General features: G+C 45.8%; 1 protein-coding gene and 1 pseudogene across 2 annotated transcripts in view; both read right to left on the reverse strand.

Annotated features, from left to right (window-relative positions):
• Positions 1 to 24,438, reverse strand: part of CERS1 (ceramide synthase 1) — a 141,142-nt gene that overhangs the window by 67,964 nt on the left and 48,740 nt on the right. The window lies entirely within an intron of this gene.
• Positions 24,027 to 24,144, reverse strand: LOC134951110 (5S ribosomal RNA; annotated as a pseudogene).

A 24,438-nucleotide genomic window follows, 5' to 3' on the forward strand; every position in this document is an offset into this window, starting at 1 on the left:
CATAAGAAGTTTATGTCCATTTACTATTATTTGCACTTACTTATCCATGCGGCGGGAAACCTAGTTTCCCACCCACCTGAGCAGTTGGAAATGGTCTCAGCCCACCTGTATGAATCAACCTATGACCTTTTGTTATAATACGAAGACGAATTCCTGTGTCCAATGAACAATGAGATTGTAGGGACCATTGAATTGTATTGTGTGTGGGGCATAAATAGACAAGCCGATCATATCCAGCTCTCACTCTTCAACGGTTCTCATTGCTGATAATCGGGAGCTGGATATCCAGAGGCGCATGCGATCGTTCCCCTTTGTGCGTAAGTTTTTCTCCGCAATCATATTGTCTTTCTTGTTGTTGTGAGCCATCTCTCTCTCTCTCTCTCTCTCTTCTCTTTCTCTCTCATTTCTCTTATATAGTTATTGTACTGATATTGTATTTCCTGTGTAGTTATCTGGTTAGTTAGTCTATGTTATATTGGTAGTGTATGACTTGTATTGTATTATTCTTTTTGAACGTTCATTCATTTCCTTAAAAGGCGTTAGACCCTTAGACCGGTATTGTGTGTTCATTATATTGCAGTGGGTAATAGGAGCGTCTCTATCACTCAAACAGCTTTAGTGTAAGCCATCTGACTCTGTGTTGTATTCTCATCTTATCACTACCCCAAGGTTTACTGCATAATACACTGTTTTATGGTATAGTTATAAAGGTTTAACATTGTGAGCGTTAGCGCCGCTGGTGATCTCCTCGTGGTCCCGAGCGTTCGCTATGCTATAGCGAACCATTACGTTAGTCGGCAGCCAATAGCGTGCCTGTCTGTGATCTCTTGGCCGTGAGCAAACGTGACGCTTGAGCGTCTCGACTACGGCTAAGCGATTATTACGCAACGTGCGTACCCTTACGGTATTCCATACGTTAATAGCGTACAGTGTTCTTAGACCTCTTAAAGGGTTTCAAGTAAGAGAAATATTTAGCTTTATCAATTGGCGGCTCGTCCGTCCTTCACATATCTCTGCTAGGTAATTTCAGCAGACATTATCCATCAGCAAAGGGCGGGAGATCATATTCCTCGTAGTGCTGTCTGGATAAGCGTCTGCTTCGCTTAGTAAAGGGTGCTGAGGGAATCCGGAACCGGAGGTAAGAACAACACGCTAGTGTCTTTTAAAACTGTTTATTTCTGTCTTGCGTACGCACACACGCATATATCTGCATTTCTTTTCATTTGTGTATTTTCATATATCACTCTCCTGTTTGCCATTTTATAATTGATAAACGTGCTAAGAGAGATTTGTCGCTATTTCATAGTTAAAGTGTAAAAGTAATACATTAAGGGATAAAGTGCAAAGCACGCACGCAGCTCTACCTAAAGATACAAGGAGAGATTGGTGTGGTGTTCGGTAGATGATCGAGGATCATCTACATTGATAAACGTGTAAATTGTGTTACGGTGGATATTTGCTTTGCGTACACGTGTCTCTAACAAAGGGTGAGACTCGCGTACGCAACTCAAAGGCCGACGCACGCAGCGTACATTACGTAACGGAGCGTCCGGGTACGCCCACGTAACTCAAATCACACACTAGTGTTATTGTAACAGGCGAAAAGGTGGCAACGCGATAAATAGCGCAAATCGATTTTAGTGTCCGAAATTTAGACTAACAGATCCTTCTCCAAATTTACAACACATCTGGTCTAAAGGAAAGAAAATTTCTGCGCAGAAATAGAAATAGAAACAAAAGTGTACATGTGGTGAGTGAGTGTTTGCATATATAAGTTTATACAATTTTTTTAGGTTGAACCACAAGAAGTCGAGTTCTCGCAGGGTACATGCATGTAAGTGACGTACATGGTGGCTAGGGAGGCATCCCTTGTTAAACATAGAATCTGAGCAATAGAGTATAGCAGACCAGGAGGTCACACTGTAGCACAGACCAGGAGGTCCAGAACAGACCAGGAGGTCCAGGTACAGCAGACAAGGAAGTCCGCTATAAATAGAGAAAAGAGCACAACCCAGGGGGTTGGTGCAGAACCCATATAGGCCATTAAAGCTCATGCTGAAGGAATTCGCAGCCGCAATTTTCGATTCCACTGGTCGCTCTGCACATAAGATTAGTTGCTTATGTGCTGAACGATTGTACCGCACGTAATTGTGTGCATTAGTTAAATCTGACCAGTACCATTTGTGTACGAAACGGGTCATAAATACTATTTGTACATTCTGACGTGATTTGTGTAATTTTTTATTTTCAAAAGGGAAGTTCGCTGGTCACTCAGGAATTATCCAACAATCAATAGTTACTGGAAAGGGTCAATGCTCTGCGGAACACACTCACATGTTCCAGTAAATAAAGGTTCCTAGGGGCCCTGGGTCGAGTACGCCAGCACTAGGGCAGTGTGTAGGTCGTATTGGTCGGCGTGGGCGAGTGAGTGGGGTACTCGGTAAACCGCCACCGTCAGCCTATCTTGAACATTTTGGTTTTTGTAAGGGTTGGCTGAAGAAAGCAACGCCTACAGGTATGGGGGCCAATTGTTCAGGTAGGGGGCGATCAACCTCGGTTCGGGTTGATTCAGTGAACCGACCAGTCGGGTCGGCAAGGTACGTAATGTGTGAAAAATACGGTTCACACACAGAGGTTTTATGTGATGAATGGGAGAGAATGACTGTACATGACGGGGAGAAATTCCCAAGAGTAGGTAGCTTTAGCCCAGAAGTGTTACAAAATCTAAGGAGGAGGATATGTCTCATTAAATCAACAAAGAGACGAATCAAACATTATGATTATTTGCAGTTATGGCAACAGGAGGGTGAAATACAGAGAGGATTGGCTCAGGCGGCGGGATCTAACCCTATCAAGAAACTGATAGCCACGGCCCCGCCGCCACCATACATATCAGGAGAGAAATTGGTTGCGGAGAATGACGCACTAGGGTGTAACAAACAAACACTTAGCAACTGTGTAAATGTTAATAAGTTAACCAATGTAAGTATTAACCCGTGCAAGTTGTACCCTGTTTTGAACTTTCCCCAGGAGTGTGATCAAGAGGACGAATCGGCAACAATATCGGCGCTCTCTCTAGCAGCCACCATATCAGAAACTACAGTAGGCACGGCCCAACCCTTAAGATTAGTAACAAAGGCCCCTAGCGGAGGGACAGGTGAGGTCGTATCTACGGGTAAGTACGGCACCATACACTATGCTGAAACCATTTCACCACAGGCTGTAGAATCTACACAGAATGATGTTGCTAGACTTAATCCTGTTAGGGTGATAGCTGTTCCAAATGGGAAAACAGACACCACAGGAGTCACTCTCATTAGGAACATTGCCATGTATAGCCCATTTTCCCGAATGGAATTAAGAACCATAGTGTCTGAATTCCCTGACCCTAGGAAAGACTTAGTTGCTAGCCAGAAATACATCAGAGACCTAGGGAACACTTTAGAGCCCAATAACAAAGACTGGCAGGTATTGCTGAGGGCTTGTTTACCCTCCAATGTCGACTCGGCTCAATTTTTAGCTGACTGTGGATTGGATCAGGATGTACCTCTTACAGATGTGTACAACAAAGATAATGTAAAAAGGATAAGTTTACAGTTAAAGGAGTATTTCCCAGCTGTAGTTAAATGGAACAAGATATTCTCCATTAAACAAAAGGAGTCAGAAACAGCTGCAGAGTATTTTCACAGGGCATTACTAGATATGGCTAAATACACAGGCATAGAGGACATTAAAACAAACATAAACCATCGAGAAGTAGCAGTGTCTGTACTAATGGATGGCTTAAAAGAGGCATTAAAGACAAGGGTACAGACCACGCAACCATGTTGGCGAGGTCTGTCGGTGGCTACTTTGAGAGAGGCAGCTGTTGATCACGATCGGAATATCACCAGACACAGGGAGTCACAAAGTGATAAGTTAATGGCCGTAAGTATACAGGCCCTGACCACAAGGCAGCCTTTGTATAGATCACCAAACCCTGTGGGTAAGTCAAATGTGGTAACCTGTTATTCTTGTCATAGAGAGGGACACTTTGCACGAGACTGTAAATCGAGAAACATACAAAAGTCTTATCAACCCCCTAGACAACGACACGACACACGACATTGGGAGCAGGGTTCACAGAAACGGAGTTATGAGCCACATGCAGGGGAAACAAAAAGATATCCCCCGAACAGAGACTGGCAAGCCTCTGGTAGTTCCCATTTAACCCCTTCACAAGTAGTTGCTGCCAGCGGGATTCAGGGAGGTCACCATACCCAATAGGGGTGTGGCCATACCTGTAATCTGCAGCCAGTAAAATTGATTGCAAGTCTTGGAAGTGCAATTAAGTGCAATTAATGTAGCTGGTAAATCATTAAACTTTCTTGTAGATACGGGGGCGGCCAAATCAGTGATAAATTCGACAGTGGGCATGAGAACCACTGGTAAGACAATTCCAGCCATGGGAGTAACGGGAGTAGTCCAGCATTACCCTGTTAGCAAACCAGCCGAGATTATAATAGGGCCTTTACATACCAAGCATTCCTTTTTGCTGGCTGCATCGGCACCGACTAATCTCCTGGGAAGAGACTTATTGTGTAAAATGGGGTGCGTCATTTATTGTACTCCTGAAGGTGTATTCTTGGACATACCTGAGAATCACGCTCAGGAAGTGCGAGACATGTTAGACTCCCCATCAAAATTAATGACACATACCATTATGACAAATAAGATTCCATCCCAAATAGAAGAAATGACATCCCAGATACCAGAGTCACTTTGGACTAAAGATGGACAGGACACTGGATTAATGGCAAACGTAGCTCCGGTAGTTGTACAAGTAAAAGATGGTAGGATAGCTCCAAAAATCCCGCAGTACCCTCTGAAGCCAGAGGTGGAGTTAGGAGTTTACCCAGTAATAGAGCGCTTGCTACAACAGGGCATTCTGGTAAGAACATCCAGCACTGCCAATAGTCCCATCTTCCCTGTGAAAAAGAGTGGGGGGAGGGGTTACAGGCTAGTGCAGGATCTAAGGGGGATTAACAAAATAGTTGAGAGTCAGTTCCCCGTAGTGCCAAATCCAGCTGTCATCCTTATGCAAATCCCTCCCACTGCGAAATTTTTCACTGTTATTGACTTCTGCTCCGCTTTCTTTTCGGTACCTCTGCACCCTGACAGCCAATATTTGTTTGCATTTACATACAGAGGAGTCCAATACACATGGACTCGATTACCACAAGGTTTCATAGATAGTCCAAGTATATTTTCTCAGGCTTTGCATGATTGTTTACAGTCTTTCCAACCAGAGAGTGGATCAATATTGATACAGTACATGGATGATTTACTACTGTGTTCAGAATCATTGGAAGCATCCCTGAAGGATACGAAACAGCTCCTGTTTCATCTTTCAGACACAGGACACAAGGTTTCCAAAGACAAGTTACAATTATGCCAAACTAAAGTAAAATATTTGGGACACTGTCTAACACAAGGACTGAGACACCTGACCGCTGATAGAATTCAAGCAATTAGAGACATGACTCTGCCACAAACCCAGCAACAGATCAGAACGTTTTTAGGAATGTGTGGGTATTGCCGTAACTGGATCCCAGGATTTTCCATTCTAGCATTACCTTTGCAGGAGATGGTTTCCTCAAACAAGCCCGATCGGATTTCGCACACAGACGAGTCCGAGATGGCATTTGAGAGACTTAAACAGTGCCTAACGCAGGCACCAGCATTAGGTATGCCAGACTATGGGAAACCCTTTGAGCTGTATGGAACAGAAAGTGCTGGTTGCGCGGCAGGCGTCTTAACCCAAAAGCACAGTGATGCCAGCAGGCCAGTAGCATACTACAGCGCTCAGCTAGATACGGTAGCGCGATCCCTCCCCACATGCTTGCGAAGCGTTGCTGCAATAGCATTGCTAGTAACGAAAAGCGAAGATGTAGTGCTAGGTCACAACCTCACAATTCATACACCACATGCAGTGTCAGCCTTGCTAAATTCTGCCCAAACCAGGCACGTCTCATCAGCGCGGTTTACAAGATGGGAATTGGCACTAATGGCCCCCGTAAACATCACCATAAGGAGATGCAGTGCATTAAATCCTGCAACATATCTCCCAGGTGTGCCTGGACAGGCACAAAGGGTGGAGGATGAGAGTGGTGGGGAAGGAGAATTTAATACAAAGGAGGACACACATGATTGTATGGAATATTTGACCCAAAATTTTACCGCAAGGCCTGACATCAGTGACAACCCACTGGAAGATGTAGATCTAACCTTCTACACGGATGGTAGTTGTCACAGACAGTCAGACTCGGGAGACTTGTGTACTGGATACGCAGTCGTAGATGACCAAGGCACCATAGAAGCAGAACCGCTAGGCCCACCTCACTCAGCCCAGGTTGCTGAACTGGTCGCCCTAACCAGAGCATGTGAATTGGCTAAGGGCAAGTCAGCCAATATCTACACCGACTCTAGATACGCTTTCGGGGTAGTCCATGATTTCGGAGCCCTATGGCGCCTCAGAAACTTCATGACGGCAGCTGGTACACCGGTAGCGCATGCAGCTCACATCAAAAGGCTTCTAACAGCGATACAGGAACCCGACAGAGTGGCTGTTATCAAGTGTAAAGCACACACATATAGCCAGGACCCAGTATCACTTGGTAACAGCCGAGCAGACGAAGCTGCTAAGTTAGCAGCTGGTACCCCCAGACAGACAGACACCACACAACTGATGGTATTTAATACCATCAACACACAGAAGTTGTGTGAAATGCAAAATTTGTGTTCCACACAGGAAAAGGCAGTCTGGAAGGCAAAGGGATATGGCCAGGAGTCCTCAGGACTCTGGACGGATGGACAAGGTAAACCAGTGGCCCCCAGAGCATATCTTCCATGTTTAGCTGAGGCAGCACACGGGCTGACTCATCTGGGCAAGGAGGGAATGTGCAAGTTGGTAAGAGCATATTGGTGCGCCCCAGGATTTTCATCTCATGCGAGTAAGAGAGCAATGTCATGCCTTACCTGCTTGAGAAAGAATATCGGAAAGGCAATACCAACAGAACCATCTCATATCCCACCTACAGGCGGACCTTTTCAGGTAATACAGATTGACTTTATTCAATTACCCCCTTGTCGAAATTTGAAATATGTACTTGTTTGTATAGATGTATTCTCAAATTGGGTCGAAGCATTTCCTGCGGCCACAAATACCACTATGTTCACTGCTAAGAAAATTGTGCAGGAATTTGTATGTAGATATGGTATCCCTAGAATAATCGAAAGTGATAGGGGTACCCATTTTACAGGTGATGTCTTTCAAGGAATGTGTAAGTTGATGGGAATTGATAGCAAGCTGCACACTCCATACCGTCCACAGGCGAGTGCGAAGGTGGAAAGAGTGAACAGCACTATTAGAAATAAACTGAGCAAAGTTATGGCAGAGACAGGATTGACATGGCCAGAAGCTTTACCCATTGTACTGTACAGCATCAGAACCACTCCCAGGTCCCCTCTTAATCTGTCTCCCTTTGAAATCTTGTTTGGTCGACAACCGCATGTTATGATTAACCCTCAGGATGATTTGAAGTGTAACAATGAAGTGACTGTAAAGTACCTGGTTAACATGAGTAGACAGCTAAGGAATCAAAATGATAATTTGAAGTTAGTGATTCCTGATCTACCAGATAGTAATTGTCATGACATTGAACCTGGGGATTATGTAATGATACGGAATTTTCTACGCTCAGGTTGCCTTATTGACAGATGGGAAGGACCATACCAAGTCTTATTGACTAGCACTACTGCATTGAAGGTTGCCGAGAGAGAGACTTGGGTTCATTCGTCCCACTGTAAGAAGGTTGCTGATCCAGAGAGGTCCCGTGATAAGGAACAGACGGTAGAGGAAGTTGTATCACTGGAGTGTCTGTTCCAGGAGGACTGAGGCGGCACCTGAGCATTGAAAAATCATAAGATCAAAAGCAGTTGTCGATTCCCTGTTCCCTTTTATTGTTTTTTTTCCACTTCCCATCCCCTCTCCCTCAAATTATTTTTCCCCCCTTCTCATTCTTCTCCGTTTCCTCCTATAAGATGGACTTGCACCAAGAGACTGTGATCCGGATTTTCCTGTTGACCATGATGTTGACCAGAGCAGTCTGTTCCGGCGAGAGTACCATGGAGGTCGAGAGAGGTTCTGGAATGGGTTCTGATGACAAAGATGGAGGCGTAGTTTTCCAAGAACAACTTAACCAACAAGTAAAGGCGAGTATCAGAAAACGATCCGATAGCATTGACAATAGAAGGAATTGTGAAGGATTGTTAGCTGAAGAAAACTGTATCTGTAGGCTCTGTGACAATGTAGTTGAGGATGGGTGCATCAAGAAATGCCAATCCAGTTTTAATATCCACATGGACCGGCATCCATTGAGTGACTATCACTCCTTAGTGGGTAGTGTGTTAAATCAAACAGATTGTTGGGTATGCTCTCAAGTACCTCAAGGTCATAGCAAATCAGGACTAGTACCATTTCCTTTAACGGTAGGGGAGGTACTTGAGCTAAAGGGTGGGAGACCGGTGGACAGGAGGTTTAATATCTCCAGTCCTCCTAGTTTGAAGCTCCACCAATATCATGTGGATAGATCCCTAATATGTTTTAACATTACCAATCCCCGAAAGCCGGGAAATTGGGAAGTGTCATGGAGTAACCAAACCATTACCTTTTCATATAGAGCAGATAGAATGCCGACAGATACAGAGCTTATACGCCACATAGCCAGTAGAGAAAAATCTTTCCGATATAGGTATACCCTAGGAAGTAGGATTACGAGAGTTGGAGAAGTATCACCAGGATACTGTGCACATATCGTACAAACTGATACGTGTACTAGACAGATGGGAGAATTAGGGGTAGGAGATTTCACATGGAGGATGTGTAATATGGTTATGTCCTACTCCGTCCCATATGTTCTCCCCGATGATGCATATTTCATATGCGGGAGGAAGGCGTATAAGTGGCTTGCCCCAAACTCTGAAGGATTGTGTTATATTGGAAAGGTACTGCCTGAAGTAATGACTGTATCACATGCCAAAATGAAAGATATACACTGTGGTGCCCAAGCTCCTTATACTCACACCCACTACGAGCACGTAGTTAAACGGCACCTGATAGAAAGAACAGAGCATCCGGCCTCTGACATGATCCATGAATCCACCGGGATTCAGGTCCTAATCGCGTTAGATTTCACTCGCACCGCTAGAGGAGTGCTGAACTATAGATACATATCTGCGCTTGCAAATTTGTTAGACAATATCACAGAAATGTATGATGACACGTTCAGGTATACTGGAAGAGAACTTCAAGCTTATAAAACAGAACTGGTTCAGCATAGAATGGTTCTTAATTATCTCACGGCAGTAACAGGTGGATATTGTGTCACACTGGCAACGCAGTACGGCGTGAAATGCTGCACATATATAACGAATAGTACCGAGGACCCGGTCGAGGTCATAGACCAAAAGATGGATGATATTCTCCAATTAAAGTGGGAATTTCGCAGGAGACACAATCTCACCCTTGCTGCTGTGGGTAATGAGCTGACTGGTTGGGTGTCATGGTTGAACCCGCGAAATTGGTTCTCTGGTTTAGGAGAATGGGCTCAAGGAGTCATAATGGATGTAGGGAAGTTTCTCCTATGTATCTTAGGTGTTGTCATATCGATTGGCTTGATATTTAGATGCGGTCAGGCTTTAACGAAGTGCAAACGTAGTACCAGGGTAATGAGTCTAAGGAGTGAGGAAATTGTAATTCCAATGGATTTGATTTATGACCCAACTGTAGAAACAATGATGTGATGAAAATGCGATTATACGGTCCGTTTCTTTCACCTGTTTTTCCGTTTTCTCCAAGGTAAAAAGACCCACTTTTGACGAGGAATTTGATGATCCTGTATACAGACAACTGATGGATTAAAGAAGAAGTTTTGACAACCTTATACACAGATATTTGATGAACTATGCCATAGACCCCCAGTTTCCCTAGAAATTTTAAAATTACGCTAGCCCAACACTTTTGTAAGTCTAGGGACATTGACAAAGCTTTTTGCCTACACCTTTTGGCAAAAGCCCAAAGAAGACTGTATTCAACAGACACCGAACAAGACTTCAACCGACAAATGTTCATTAACCTGACATAGAATACCACTGCATTTACCATAAGTGTTCTTTATCTTCATCTCTACAACCTTCAGGTAATGACACACATAGTCGATAGGGTATACAGGCACAGATATCAGCAATCACATATTCCCCCATTCATGTATCATCAACTAAAATGTGCTCCCCCATTTTGTTGCAACCAAAAATCCGAAAAGAGCTCGGTAAAGTTTGACAGCCCATCCACAGACCCGTACCGCGGGATAAGAAGGAATTCAAATGTATACTTCGCAATACCTCGAAGCTTGATTTAAAACACGTACGGCACGATGATACATGACCCCCCAAACATGGATTCATACACACATGCTTCTGCTATCTCAATAGGTCATACCCTTTTCCTACCTTCTCCTCTCCTCCCCTACCCAACCATGGAAATGTATTTACACCTGACATATATTTTTCTTGTTTTGAAATGTTTTAGGAAGTGGCAGTTATTGTTGACTGCCAAAGGGTGGACTGTCAAAGTCAGAAAAATATCACTATGCACACTGCCATATTTGCACCTCATGCGAGTGCCTACTGCGAGTGCATGGGCTCTCCCGTGCGTGCGCATACTCGCTGTTGCGTGCACCCGCAGGCGCACGGTATGCGCATTTACGGTAAAGTTTATGTGCGTCTAGCGGGCGACTCGTTCATAACATATTTTAACTATATAACATATTTTGTAGATCATGGTCCCTTTGATAGATTCTGAAAGTTTAGTTAATATAGCATGTTCATGGACAAAGAGATCCCTCTTTGTTTGATACGAAGGGTCAGACATGGGTCATACAGTGGTGTTTAGTATCCATCAGAAGAGTATTTAATTAGCAATATTCCGGTGTTGGTTTGAAGCGGATTAATCGCTCGTGCGAATAGTTATGGACGTAAGAAGTTTATGTCCATTTACTATTATTTGCACTTACTTATCCATGCGGCGGGAAACCTAGTTTCCCACCCACCTGAGCAGTTGGAAATGGTCTCAGCCCACCTGTATGAATCAACCTATGACCTTTTGTTATAATACGAAGACGAATTCCTGTGTCCAATGAACAATGAGATTGTAGGGACCATTGAATTGTATTGTGTGTGGGGCATAAATAGACAAGCCGATCATATCCAGCTCTCACTCTTCAACGGTTCTCATTGCTGATAATCGGGAGCTGGATATCCAGAGGCGCATGCGATCGTTCCCCTTTGTGCGTAAGTTTTTCTCCGCAATCATATTGTCTTTCTTGTTGTTGTGAGCCATCTCTCTCTCTCTCTCTTCTCTTTCTCTCTCATTTCTCTTATATAGTTATTGTACTGATATTGTATTTCCTGTGTAGTTATCTGGTTAGTTAGTCTATGTTATATTGGTAGTGTATGACTTGTATTGTATTATTCTTTTTGAACGTTCATTCATTTCCTTAAAAGGCGTTAGACCCTTAGACCGGTATTGTGTGTTCATTATATTGCAGTGGGTAATAGGAGCGTCTCTATCGCTCAAACAGCTTTAGTGTAAGCCATCTGACTCTGTGTTGTATTCTCATCTTATCACTACCCCAAGGTTTACTGCATAATACACTGTTTTATGGTATAGTTATAAAGGTTTAACATTGTGAGCGTTAGCGCCGCTGGTGATCTCCTCGTGGTCCCGAGCGTTCGCTACGCTATAGCGAACCATTACGTTAGTCGGCAGCCAATAGCGTGCCTGTCTGTGATCTCTTGGCCGTGAGCGAACGTGACGCTTGAGCGTCTCGACTACGGCTAAGCGATTATTACGCAACGTGCGTACCCTTACGGTATTCCATACGTTAATAGCGTACAGTGTTCTTAGACCTCTTAAAGGGTTTTAAGTAAGATAAATATTTAGCTTTATCAATATCTTGCCTATAAGGCAAGATTTGGAAAATGCTCATTGTTGGCCCATATGAACTCATTCTCCCACTGGGCGAGGAAGAGATTCGCGTACGAGGGTGCGAAGTTCGTACCCATGGCGGTCCCTTGGGTTTGTTTATAATAATTGCCCACATACCAGAAGAAATTATGTTTTAAAGTGAAATGCCCTCCATAATAAAATTAATTTGATCACTCTTCATCTCAGATTCATTGGTGATGATTTTCCGGATATTCTCCATTCCTTGATCGTGTCGGATAGAGGTGTAGAGTGACTTAACGTCACACGTAGCTAGCAGATTGTCTTCTTCCCTTGTCACTTTACTCAAGGTATCTAAAATATGCACAGTATCTTTTATATAACTCCGTTGTGTTTTGACCAACTTTTTCAGGAAGACATCAATATAGCATGATAAATGTGAGGTTAATGATTGGACTCCAGCGACAATTGGCCTTCCTGGAGGGGCATTTTTGTCCTTATGGATTTTAGGCAGGTGATAGAACACTGCCACCTTGGGATGTTCCGGATATATGTACTTAAATTCATCCAACGCGATGGAGCGGCTCATCTAAACACTTCTGGTTACCATGATTACCAATATGACATGTGGAGGACGTAGACGGAGGACAGGTTACCATGGTAACGAATGCGTACGAAGCGCGCCAGGAGAACTAGTCACCATGACTACGGACACGCTAGGGAAGTATAAAAAACGGGGGATTGATCTTGCTCGGCCATCCTGAGGAAGCCTGCGGTGACAGGCGAAACTAGTTGATCGCGGAGCAATCAGTTACAGTCTGCCGGCAGACACCCGTTCATTCACTTCCTGGGACATCTAAGTAAGTGTTTTGAGCGTTATGAGTTCATAGACTGAGGATCTGGGCATCCCGTTTAGAGTGACTTGTATATACCTACACCGGAAGGACTACGCTTTGACTGGTATTAACCAGGACACCTGATGGGCAAATTCCCTGTTTGATAGGTGACTACATTATAGTACCGACTTTCATACCCTCACCTATACTTACCTGAGGATTACAAATATCCATCCAGTGAATAATTCGCTATTCAGTGTATCACTGGTCTTTATGTTTTATGTTGTATGTGGTTGTTTGTATTCAGTATACCGGTATTAGGACTCACCAGCAATTGTTTTATGTTGAATACCTTACATTATTGGAACCAATGAGGATCTCCCTTTTATGGTCCATTTTTTAACATCCATGCTAGGAAATAAAATACAATTTTTATTTTAAACATACATTGTTGTTAGAGTTATTTTTATTTCTACGAATAGATATTATTATAAATTATAGAATTTACACCTGATAACATTAGCGCTGGGAGACATTCTTTTCTTTTGCATTATTGCGAGGATAGTGGAAATCCTCATCTCTCCTCCATAGCAGCTTACATCTATCAGGTGAGGCACATTAGCGCAGTCCTCCAATCCTTGTTATTATGGTGTAATCTCCTCCTACCTGGCCTCCCTGATAAATGCCTTTCTCCACTCTAATCTATCATTCAGCCACCTCAGTCCGATACATAAATACCTTCATGGCAGCTCCACTTCACTCTCTCTCTCTCTCTCTCTCTCTCTCTCTCTCACACAGAGCCGTTTCTTGCGGTGGGCGAGGCGTGCATTCGCATGGGGCGCCCGCCGCGGCCCTAAGCCGCTCTGTTTGGCTCCCCCTCCCCCCGTCATTACTATTCCGCCTTGGGGCGGGGTTTCGTGCAATGATGCATTTGCGCCATGACGTCGCACTGCAAACACGTCATTGCATGAAACCCCGCCCCCGAGCGCAGTACTGATGACTGGGAGGAGGGGGAGCCAGGACACGACGGGAGACTGGAGAGGCGGGCCGGTGCGGGACGCGGGATGGAAGAAGATCTCTGGCCGCCAGATGCCGCTGCAGTGCAAACGTAAGTATAGCTTCTTCTTTTTTTTTCTCTCTATGTCTCTCTTTGTTGAAGGAGTCTATGCCTGCTATAATGTGTAAAATGGGGATTCTTGCCTGCCGTAATGTGTAAAATGGGGATTCTTGCCTGCCGTAATATGTAAAATGGAGACTCTTGCCTGCCGTAATGTGTAAAATGGGGACACTTGCCTGCCGTAATTTGTAAAATGGGGACACTTGCCTGCCGTAATGTGTAAAATGGGGACACTTGCCTGCCGTAATGTGTAAAATGGGGACTCTTGCCTGCCGTAATTTGTAAAATGGGGACACTTGCCTGCCGTAATGTGTAAAATGGGGACTCTTGCCTGCTGTAATGTGTAAAATGGGGACACTTGCCTGCCGTAATGTGTAAAATGGGACTCTAGCCTGCTGTAATGTGGAAAATGGGGACACTTGCCTGCCGTAATGTGGAAAATGGGGACTCTCACCTGCCGTAATGTGGAAAATGGGGAATCTTGCCTGCCGTAATGTGTAAAATGGGGACTCTGCCTGCTGTAATGTGGGGATTTAATGTATCAAGGGCATTGCGGTGTGTGGCATAACATGTGGGGTTTAATATTGTAGATTTTTTTTTCCTGTGGTGGCCGTGATCTGTTGGCGCAGGGTCAAAAACTGGGGTGTAAGGTAGTCTTTTCAGACGAGGCCAAGCCCATTTTAACGAGGCCACACCCCTTGTTGGGATCGCGTGCAAGGTTTTTATTTATACATCTAGGGTGGGGCGGGGCGCATTTTTTTTTCCATGACAATGTGGGGGGGGGGGCGCATTTTTAAATCTCGCACTGGGAGCCAAATTGGCTAGAAACAGCCCTGCTCTCTCTCTCACACACACACACACACACACACACACACACACACACACACACACACACACACACACACACACACGTCCCAACACATAATATAACACATCCCTCCCTCTCACATATATATATACCTAGTTCTACCCCTTACACCTCCCTCTCATACATGTACCCCAACCACCTACATCTCACACATATATACCAAGCCCTGCCCCAGCCACCACACTCTCACACACATGTACCCCAGCCACCTACCTCTCACACACATACACCTAGTGTGCCATGATCCTGCAGACATAATGTTTACTTTCTATGACTAATGTTAAACGTGATGCTTCCTTGTGTTTATGGTGGCCAATCCCAGGATCTGGATTGGTGGGATCCCAGGATCTAGGGCCAAAAACGGCCGGGATTCAATCCCGGGATTGGAAGGTCCAATCCCGGGGATTGAGGGATCAGCGTTGAGCGTCCACAGGACGCTCAGACGCTGCCCGGCTTCCTCCTTCCGGCTCCCCCGGCGCAGCATGAGGTCACGCTGCGCCGTCAGCCGTGCACCGTGGGAGTGCAGGAAGAGATCCCCACCCGCCCGCCCTTGGTATATGGTTAGTAATGTGTGCGGTGCGGGCGGGGTGGGGTGGGGAGTGGGGGCGGCCACACACTTAAAAGCCAATCCCGGGTATATGTGTATTAGTAGGAGTGATGGTGTATGCATACCTCCCAACTGTCCCGAGCTTCGCTGGACAGTCCAGTTTCCCGCGGTGGTGTGGGACAGCATCTATTCACGGGTGACAGAGGGACTGGAGGCATGCCAGCAGCTCATAGAGCGCACAGTGATGGAAAATGGTGGCGTGGCTCGCGAACGCAGCATTGCCGTGAAGCCATGCCCCTTTTGCATAGGTCACACCCCCTTTTCAGGAGTGTGTGTCTTCTAGAAGTCCCGCTTATAGGTTTCACCATGTTGGGAGGTATGGTGTATGTGCCCTAATATCTGTGTATTAGGAGGAGATCGGGTGTATCTGCTCTGAAGTCGGTGTAATAGGAAGAGATAGGATATGTATGTGTTCACATGAAGTGTATTTGACATAAAGTGGGTTACATCCATGTGTACTGATATCTGTGTATTAAGACTAGGTAAGATTTATGTGTTCTGATGTCTATGTATTAAGAAGAGGTTAGATGTATGTGGCCTGATTAGGCTTGCCATAATATTCCTTTACTCCGGAACACCAATGATTTACGCAGGTTCTGTGGCTGATTAAAATCAGGTGAAATGCAGGCTTGAAATTACCAGCCACAGAACCTGTGAAAATCATAAATGTCCCAGATTAAAGGGCCTGATCAGGTCCGGCACTACCCACTCAGCAAAGGGATGCAAAGCAGGTAGGCGCCAAACTGAAGAGGCGCTCTCCCTGCTCTGCATCCTTGTTCTGCGCCTGGGCCCCCTGCTGCTGCCGCCGGCTGCTGTGCCTGTCACAGCTTGAATCTTCCCCCTACCCCCCTGCAGTGTCCGTCCGTGTCCTGGCCGAAAAGGGGCGGAGCTACATGACACTGATGGGCGGAGATACACGGCGCCAAAGGGCGGGGCTACACAGGACCAGGCTGCAGGAGGAGGACAGAAACTGCTACAGATCCAGCCTGCCAGATGGTATGTTGAAGGAGAGTGTGTGAGAAAGTGTGTGTGTGTGTGTGTGTGTGTGTATCTATGTGTATGTATATCTACAGTATGTGTGTGTATGAATGTGTGTATATGTGTGTGTGTGTGTGTGTGTGTGTGTGTGTGTGTGTGTGTGTGTGTGTGTGTGTGTGTGTGTGGGGCATAATTTGTATAAAGGGCACTACTGAGGGCATTATATATCATCGGTGCTACTACAGGGGCTATTTTGCATATAACCGGCGCTACTACAGGGGCTATTATGCATATAACCGGCGCTACTACAGGGGCTATTATGCATATAACCGGTGCTACTACAGGGGCTATTATGCGTATAATCGGCGCTACTATTATGCATATAACCGGTGCTACTACAGGGGCTATTATGCGTATAACCTGCGCTACTACAGGGGCTGTTATGCGTATAACCTGCGCTACTACAGGGGCTATTATGCATATAACTGGCACTACTACAGGAGCTATTATGCCTATAATGCGTATAACCGGCGCTACTACAGGGGCTATTATGCATATAACCGGCGCTACTACAGGGGCTATTATGCGTATAACAGGCACTACTACAGGGGCTATTATGCGTATAACCGGCGCTACTACAGGGGCTATTATGCATATAGCCAGCACTACTACAGGGGATATCATGCGTATAACCTGGCGCTACTACAGGGGCTATTATGCATATAACCGTCGCTATTACAGGGGATATCATGCGTATAACCGGCGCTACTACAGGGGCTATTATGCATATAACCGGCGCTACTACAGGGGCTATTATGCGTATAACCGGCGCTACTACAGGGGCTATTCTGCGTATAACCAGCACTACTACAGGGGTTATTATGTGTATAACCGGCGCCACTACAGGGGACATTATGTGTATAAACAGCACTACTATGCGCAGGGTAATGTGAATAAGATTGTGATGCTGTGTGGCGTAATTTGAAATGGGGGTACCCTTCCATGTGAGACCACACCCCTTTTTTGCCGCACGCTGTCCCTTTGTAAACTATGGGAGGGCGCAAATTTATAGCTTGCAGGGGGGCGCCGAACATTCCAGCAGCGGCCCTGGTCCTGATGTCTCTGTATTAGATAGAAATTGAGAAGTCTGTGTCTTTTGTATTGGGAGGAGATACAGTAGGCTCAGGCCCGGCGCTACCCGCTCAGCAAAGGGATGCAGTGCAGGTAGGCGCCAGGCTGGGAGAGGCGCTCTACCTGCTCTGCATCCCTGTGTGCTGCTGCTGCCAGCTGCTGTACCTGTCACACTGTTTAACAGACAGCAGCGCTTGAAGCCTCCCCTTATCTCCCTGCAGTGTCCACCGTATCCTGGTCGAAAAAGGGGCGGGGCTACACAGCGCCGAGAGGCGGAGCTACACAGGACCAGGCTGCAGAGCCTGAGGACGACAGAAACTGCGGCCAGCCAGATGGTATGTGGAGGGAACGTGTGTGCGTGTGTATCTGTGTGCATGTGTGTGTGTATGTATGTGTGTGTGTGTGTGTGTGTGTGTGTGTGTGTATGTGTATCTATGTGTATGAGTGTGTGGGTGGGGGGTATAATTTGTATAAATGGCTCTTTTGACGGCATTACAGTGGTTGAAGTGGGCCGGTACTCAACGGTATGGCATACCGGCACTTCGCCACTGACCCGGAAGTTGTTTTTTTTAAACTAATAGCAGTATGCAGTGCAGACCATAGGCATGCGCACCCCCCACTCACACGCTTGCCGCCAATTATTGCCCTCCTACCCCACCCCCGCTGCCGATTAATGTGTCCCCCCCTTGAGTCGCCCGGTCAGGTCTCGTTCATGTGCCGTGCAGTGTGGAGACAGAGGAGCGGGACACGGTGCCTCAGCTCCTGTGTGAGGCTGCTGCCACCGTCCACGGAGGGAGTGACGCCGGATGGGAGCTATGGGGAGCAGTGTCCACAAAGGGAACAACGGTGGCCAGGACCCAGGATCTACAGGGAGCAGGTGACATTCTTGTTTAACTTAGCGAGCACCTTTCACTACCATACTGCCCTCCCTGCTCCGCACCACTGCTGCCATACTGCCCCCCCCTGCTCCGCACCACTGCTCCCATACTGCCCCCTCGCTCCGCACCACTGCTACCATACTGCCCCCCCTGCTCTGCACCACTGCTCCCATACTGCCCCCCCTGCTCCGCACCACTGCTCCCATACTGCCCCACTGCTCCGCACCACTGCTCCCATACTGCCCCCCCTGCTCCGCACCATTGCTCCCATACTGCCCCCTGCTCCACACCACTGCTCCCATACTGCCCCCCTGCTCTGCACCACTGCTCCCATACTGCCCCCCCTGCTCTGCACCACTGCTCCCCTACTGCCCCCCCTGCTCTGCACCACTGCTCCCATACTGCCCCCTGCTCCGCACCACTGCTCCCATCCTGCCCCGAACTACTGCTTCCATCCGGTGCTATAATGCTATACCGTGTGCGATAATGTGAATTATGCCTCATTCTATGTGCTATAATGTGAGTTTCAGCTCATTCTATGTGCTATAATGTGAATTTCGGCTCATTCCATGTGCTATAATGTGATTTCGGCTCATTCCGTGTGCTATAATGTGAATTTCGGCTCATTCTGTGTGCTATAATGTGAATTTCGGCTCATACCATGTGGCATAATGTGAATTTCGGCTCATACCGTGTGGTATAATGTGAATTTCGACTCATACCGTGTGGTATAATGTGATTTTCGGCTCATTCTGTGTGGTATAATGTGAATTTTGGCTCATACTGTGTGGTATAATGTGAATTTCGGCTCATACTGTGTGCTATAATGTGAATTTCGGCTCATACTGTGTGGTATTATGTGAAAGGGGCACCAGTACTAGATAGTATAAGGGGTACTACTATTGTGGTGCACAATGTGTATAAGGGGTATATAGTGTGGTACACTGCACTTATGGACACGACCCCTTTTGAGTGGCCACGCCCCCTTTTCCGGAGTGTGCAGAATTGCAACCATCATTTTTCCATACTCCCACTTCAAAATTTCCACTTCGACCACTGGGGCATTATATGTAACTGGTGCTACTACAGGGGCTATTATGTGTACAACCAATGCTACTACAGGGGTTAATATGTGAATAAGCAGTACTGCTACAGGGGCTATTATGTGTATAAGCAGCACTACTACAGGGGCTATTATGTGTATAAGCAGCGCTACTACAGGGGGTATTATGTGTATAACCGGCGCCACTACTGGGGACATTATGGGGTGAATTCAAATGTTTGAAAAGTCGGTTGGGTGTCCGTTTTTTCCTGTCTATTAGATAGGAAAAAACAGACACCTAACTGACTTTTCAAACATTTGAATTCTCCCCTATGTGTATAAACAGCACTACTATGTGCGGGGTAATGTGAATAAGATTGTGCTTCTATGTGGCGTAATTTGAAATGGGGGTACTATTGTGTGGCCATGCCCCTTCCTTGTGAAACAACATGCCTTTTGCCACACACTGTCCCTTTGTAAAATATGGGAGGGCGCAAATTTATAGTTTGCAGGGGGGCGCTGAACACCCTAGCACCGGCCCTGAGTAGGATGTATATTTCCTGATGTCTGTGTATTAGTATACGATTTATGAATCTTGATGTTTACGTATTAGGAAAAGGTGGGATGTGTGTCTTTTTGTCTCTGCATGTGTCCTATGAATTAAGAGGAGTAGGCTTAGGGATGGCAATTGAATGGTTCATCGTCAATGTTACCATCAGTACTTTATATAGATGGCAGGAGACCATTGATTGAAACCACTGATAGCGTAAACCTTTGATTGACATCACTACTGTTGGTCAGATAAATACGTTTAGCCAGTCAGGGAAGGAGGAGGGGCTAATTGGTGCGACCAGGGAATGGGAATAAGCCCCATGTACGGGGGAAAAAAACATTGCTGCATTTCTCACATTGAAACATCCACTCTACACCATCAATGGTTGCTATCCATCACTGAGAAAAAGGATTGGTAGAGTCTGCACAGGATCACTCAATTGAGGTGTTTAATATTTTAGGATGATATCATTAAAGCAAAAGCTCTAATATATAAACCAACATCTGGCCAATATACAACACAAATAATTAGTATTAGGCGCTGGGTTGGTGGTGCTCCCAGAGATAGTTCAGTAAACTAATGCACAAAAAAAAAAAAAAAAAAAAGGGGGGGATGATTCCCGTATAGTACCGGAGCCAAAAGAGAAAAAGAAAGACATTGGGGTATATTTACTAAGCTCCCGATTTTGACCGAGATGCCGTTTTTTCTTCAAAGTGTCATCTCGGTTATTTACTAAGCAAAAATCACGGCAGTGATGAGGGCATTCGTAATATTTTGGAAGTCCTAGGAAAAAATCACGAATCAATACACCATCGGTCAAATACGCCAGCAATTTGGTAGAAATCGGTAATTTACTAAAAAGTGCAAATCACAAAGACTGCCGACAACACTGCCGTGCTGAAATACAATTCGTGAAAAAGTGCAAAAAAAAACCAGACCTGCTTTTTTTTACCGTGATTGGATAGGCATGCACGGATCCATGAGATCCGTGCATGTTTTTCAGTGGGATGGGGTGGGAAATGTTTGAATTTGTTAAAACAAAATGCGTGGGGTCCCCCCTCCTAAGCCAAACCAGCCTCGGGCTCTTTGAGCCGGTCCTGGTTGCAAAAATATGGGGGAAAAATTGACAGGGGTTCCCCCATATTTAAACAACCAGCACCGGGCTCTGCGCCTGGTCCTGGTTCCAAAAATACGGGGGACAAAAAGCGTAGGGGTCCCCCGTATTTTTGAAACCAGCACCGGGCTCCACTAGCTGGACAGATAATGCCACAGCCGGGGGTCACTTTTATACAGCGCCCTGCGGCCGTGGCATTAAATACCCAACTAGTCACCCCTGGCCGGGGTACCCTGGAAGAGTGGGAACCCCTTAAATCAAGGGGTCCCCCCCCCTCCAGCCACCCAAGGGCCAGGGGTGAAGCCCGAGGCTGTCCCCCCCATCCAAGGGCTGCGGATAGGGGGCTGTTAGCCTTTGTTGAAAGTGTTGAATATTGTTTTTAGTAGCAGTACTACAAGTCCCAGCAAGCCTCCCCCGCAAGCTGGTACTTTGAGAACCACAAGTACCAGCATGCGGTGGAAAACCGGGCCCGCTGGTACCTGTAGTACTACTACTAAAAACATACCCCAATAAAGACATAAGACACACACCTTGAAAGTATAACTTTAATACATACATCCACACCACCATATACACATACTTACCTTATGTTCACACGAGGGTCGGTCCTCTTCTCCATGTAGAATCCATGGTGTACCTGTTGAAAAAATTATACTCACAAAATCCAGGGTAGAAGGCTCTTCTGCTTGTAATCCATTTGTAATCCACGTACTTGTCAAAATAAAAAAACGGACACCCGACCTCGAACTGAAAGGGGCCCCATGTTTTCACATGGGACCCCTTTCCCCGAATGCCAGAAACCCCCTCTGACTGATGTCTAAGAGGGTTTCATCAGCCAATCAGGGAGCGCCACATTGTGACACCCTCCTGATTGGCTGTGTGCTCCTGTACTGTATGACAGGCAGCACACGGCAGTGTAACAATGTAGCGCCTATGCGCTCCATTATAACCAATGGTGGGAACTTTGTGGTCAGCGGTGAGGTTACATTCGGTCAACCGCTGACCACAAAGTTCCCACCATTGGTTATAATGGAGCGCATAGGCGCTACATTGTAACACTGCCGGGTGCTGCCTGTCATACAGTACAGGAGCACACAGCCAATCAGGAGGGTGTCACAATGTGGCGCTCCCTGATTGGCTGATGAAACCCTCTTAGAAATCAGTCAGAGGGGGTTTCTGGCATTCGGGGAAAGGGGTCCCATGTGAAAACATGGGGCCCCTTTCAGTTCGAGGTCGGGTGTCCGTTTTTTTATTTTGACAAGTACGTGGATTACAAATGGATTACAAGCAGAAGAGCCTTCTACCCTGGATTTTGTGAGTATAATTTTTTCAACAGGTACACCATGGATTCTACATGGAGAAGAGGACCGACCCTCGTGTGAACATAAGGTAAGTATGTGTATATAGTGGTGTGGATGTATGTATTAAAGTTATACTTTCAAGGTGTGTGTCTTATGTCTTTATTGGGGTATTTTTTTAGTAGTAGTACTACAGGGTACCAGCGGGCCCGGTTTTCCACCGCATGCTGGTACTTGTGGTTCTCCAAGTACCAGCTTGCGGGGGAGGCTTGCTGGGACTTGTAGTACTGCTACTAAAAACAATATTCAACACTTTCAACAAAGGCTATCAGCCCCCCATCCGCAGCCCTTGGATGGGGGGGACAGCCTCGGGCTTCACCCCTGGCCCTTGGGTGGCTGGAGGGGGGGGGACCCCTTGATTTAAGGGGTTCCCACTCCTCCAGGGTACCCCGGCCAGGGGTGACTAGTTGGGTATTTAATGCCACGGCCGCAGGGCGCTGTATAAAAGTGACCCCCGGCTGTGGCATTATCTGTCCAGCTAGTGGAGCCCGGTGCTGGTTTCAAAAATACGGGGGACCCCTACGCTTTTTGTCCCCCGTATTTTTGGAACCAGGACCAGGCGCAGAGCCCGGTGCTGGTTGTTTAAATATGGGGGAACCCCTGTCAATTTTTTCCCCATATTTTTGCAACCAGGACCAGCTCAAAGAGCCCGAGGCTGGTTTGGCTTAGGAGGGGGGACCCCACGCAATTTTTTTTTTAAGTTTAAACATTTTTTTATTTTATTTTACAAGGTGCACAATGAAGCCCAGCACGGATCTCTCAGATCCGGCCGAGATTCATTGTATTAAAGTCGGCAGTGTTTTACAAGTCACTCGCGTAAAACACTGCCTAAAAAAACGAATGACATCGACATCGGAAAAACCGAAAATGCAGAATACGGCAGCTTAGTAAATTAGTCGTAATAAATTCAAAAAGTTGCATATTTACACTTTCGATGTCATTCGTGATTGAACTTTGACCTCAAACGAAAAATTACGAATGTTAGTAAATTTACCCCACTGTGTCTTTTCTGGGGCACACTTTTAATGAAAATGAAATGATGAGTTCTATTTAAAATATAACTTTTATTGTCAACCTTCATAAAATATTGACTATAAGGCAAAAGAAAGGGGGGGGGGAAACAAGGAAAGGTAATAATAATTACAAATTATTAAATTGCTAAGCTATAGTCTAAATAAATCGATAGAATATTGTCTGAATAAATCACTGATATAATAACGATAACAGTTTGGCTTAATGGTTCTGTGAGCGAAAATATATGGGTGTCTCCAAAAAATTATTATGTAAATCTTAAGTATTGGTGTGAAATTTTCTCCCTGGAATTGTAACAATTTGATATGTAGTGAAAATATCACCGGAAGAAAAAATCAAAACAAATAACCAAACAATAGGTTGTACCTGGCTCACCTCTAATTCCTGAGTGTATCAGGGATTTACAAACAGAAGGGGAAAAGAAGGAGGAAAGTGATTCTTGGTCCTGTGTCCTGGGTTTGGATAAAAATACCTGCAGTACCCGGTATTCCCTGGTGGTCTCCCAACCAGGTACTGACATGGCCCACAGTGCTTGGCTTCCAAGATCAGACGAGGTTGGGCATACTCAGTATGGTCTGACCGCAGGTAGATGTATCCCACACCTGATGACACCAGGAACTCTGTATCCTAGATTCTGAGAGAATTTCCCAGAGTTTTCTTGTAGAGGCCCATGGTCCCGTAATGATGTTGTTTGGCTCCGGTACTATATGGGAACCATCCCCCTTTTATTGTGCTATCCATCAATGGCCATCAGTAAGTAGGGTTTCTGTGTCATGATATTACTGTATTAGAGGAAGGAGAGTGAGAGCAAAGATGATTTTATCTATTTGTATTGTGGTGACAAGTGCTCTGTGTCTCTCAACTGCTCCCCTCCCCATCCA

This window comes from Pseudophryne corroboree, chromosome 1 (genome assembly GCF_028390025.1).
Source record: "Pseudophryne corroboree isolate aPseCor3 chromosome 1, aPseCor3.hap2, whole genome shotgun sequence".
NCBI lineage: Eukaryota > Metazoa > Chordata > Amphibia > Anura > Myobatrachidae > Pseudophryne > Pseudophryne corroboree.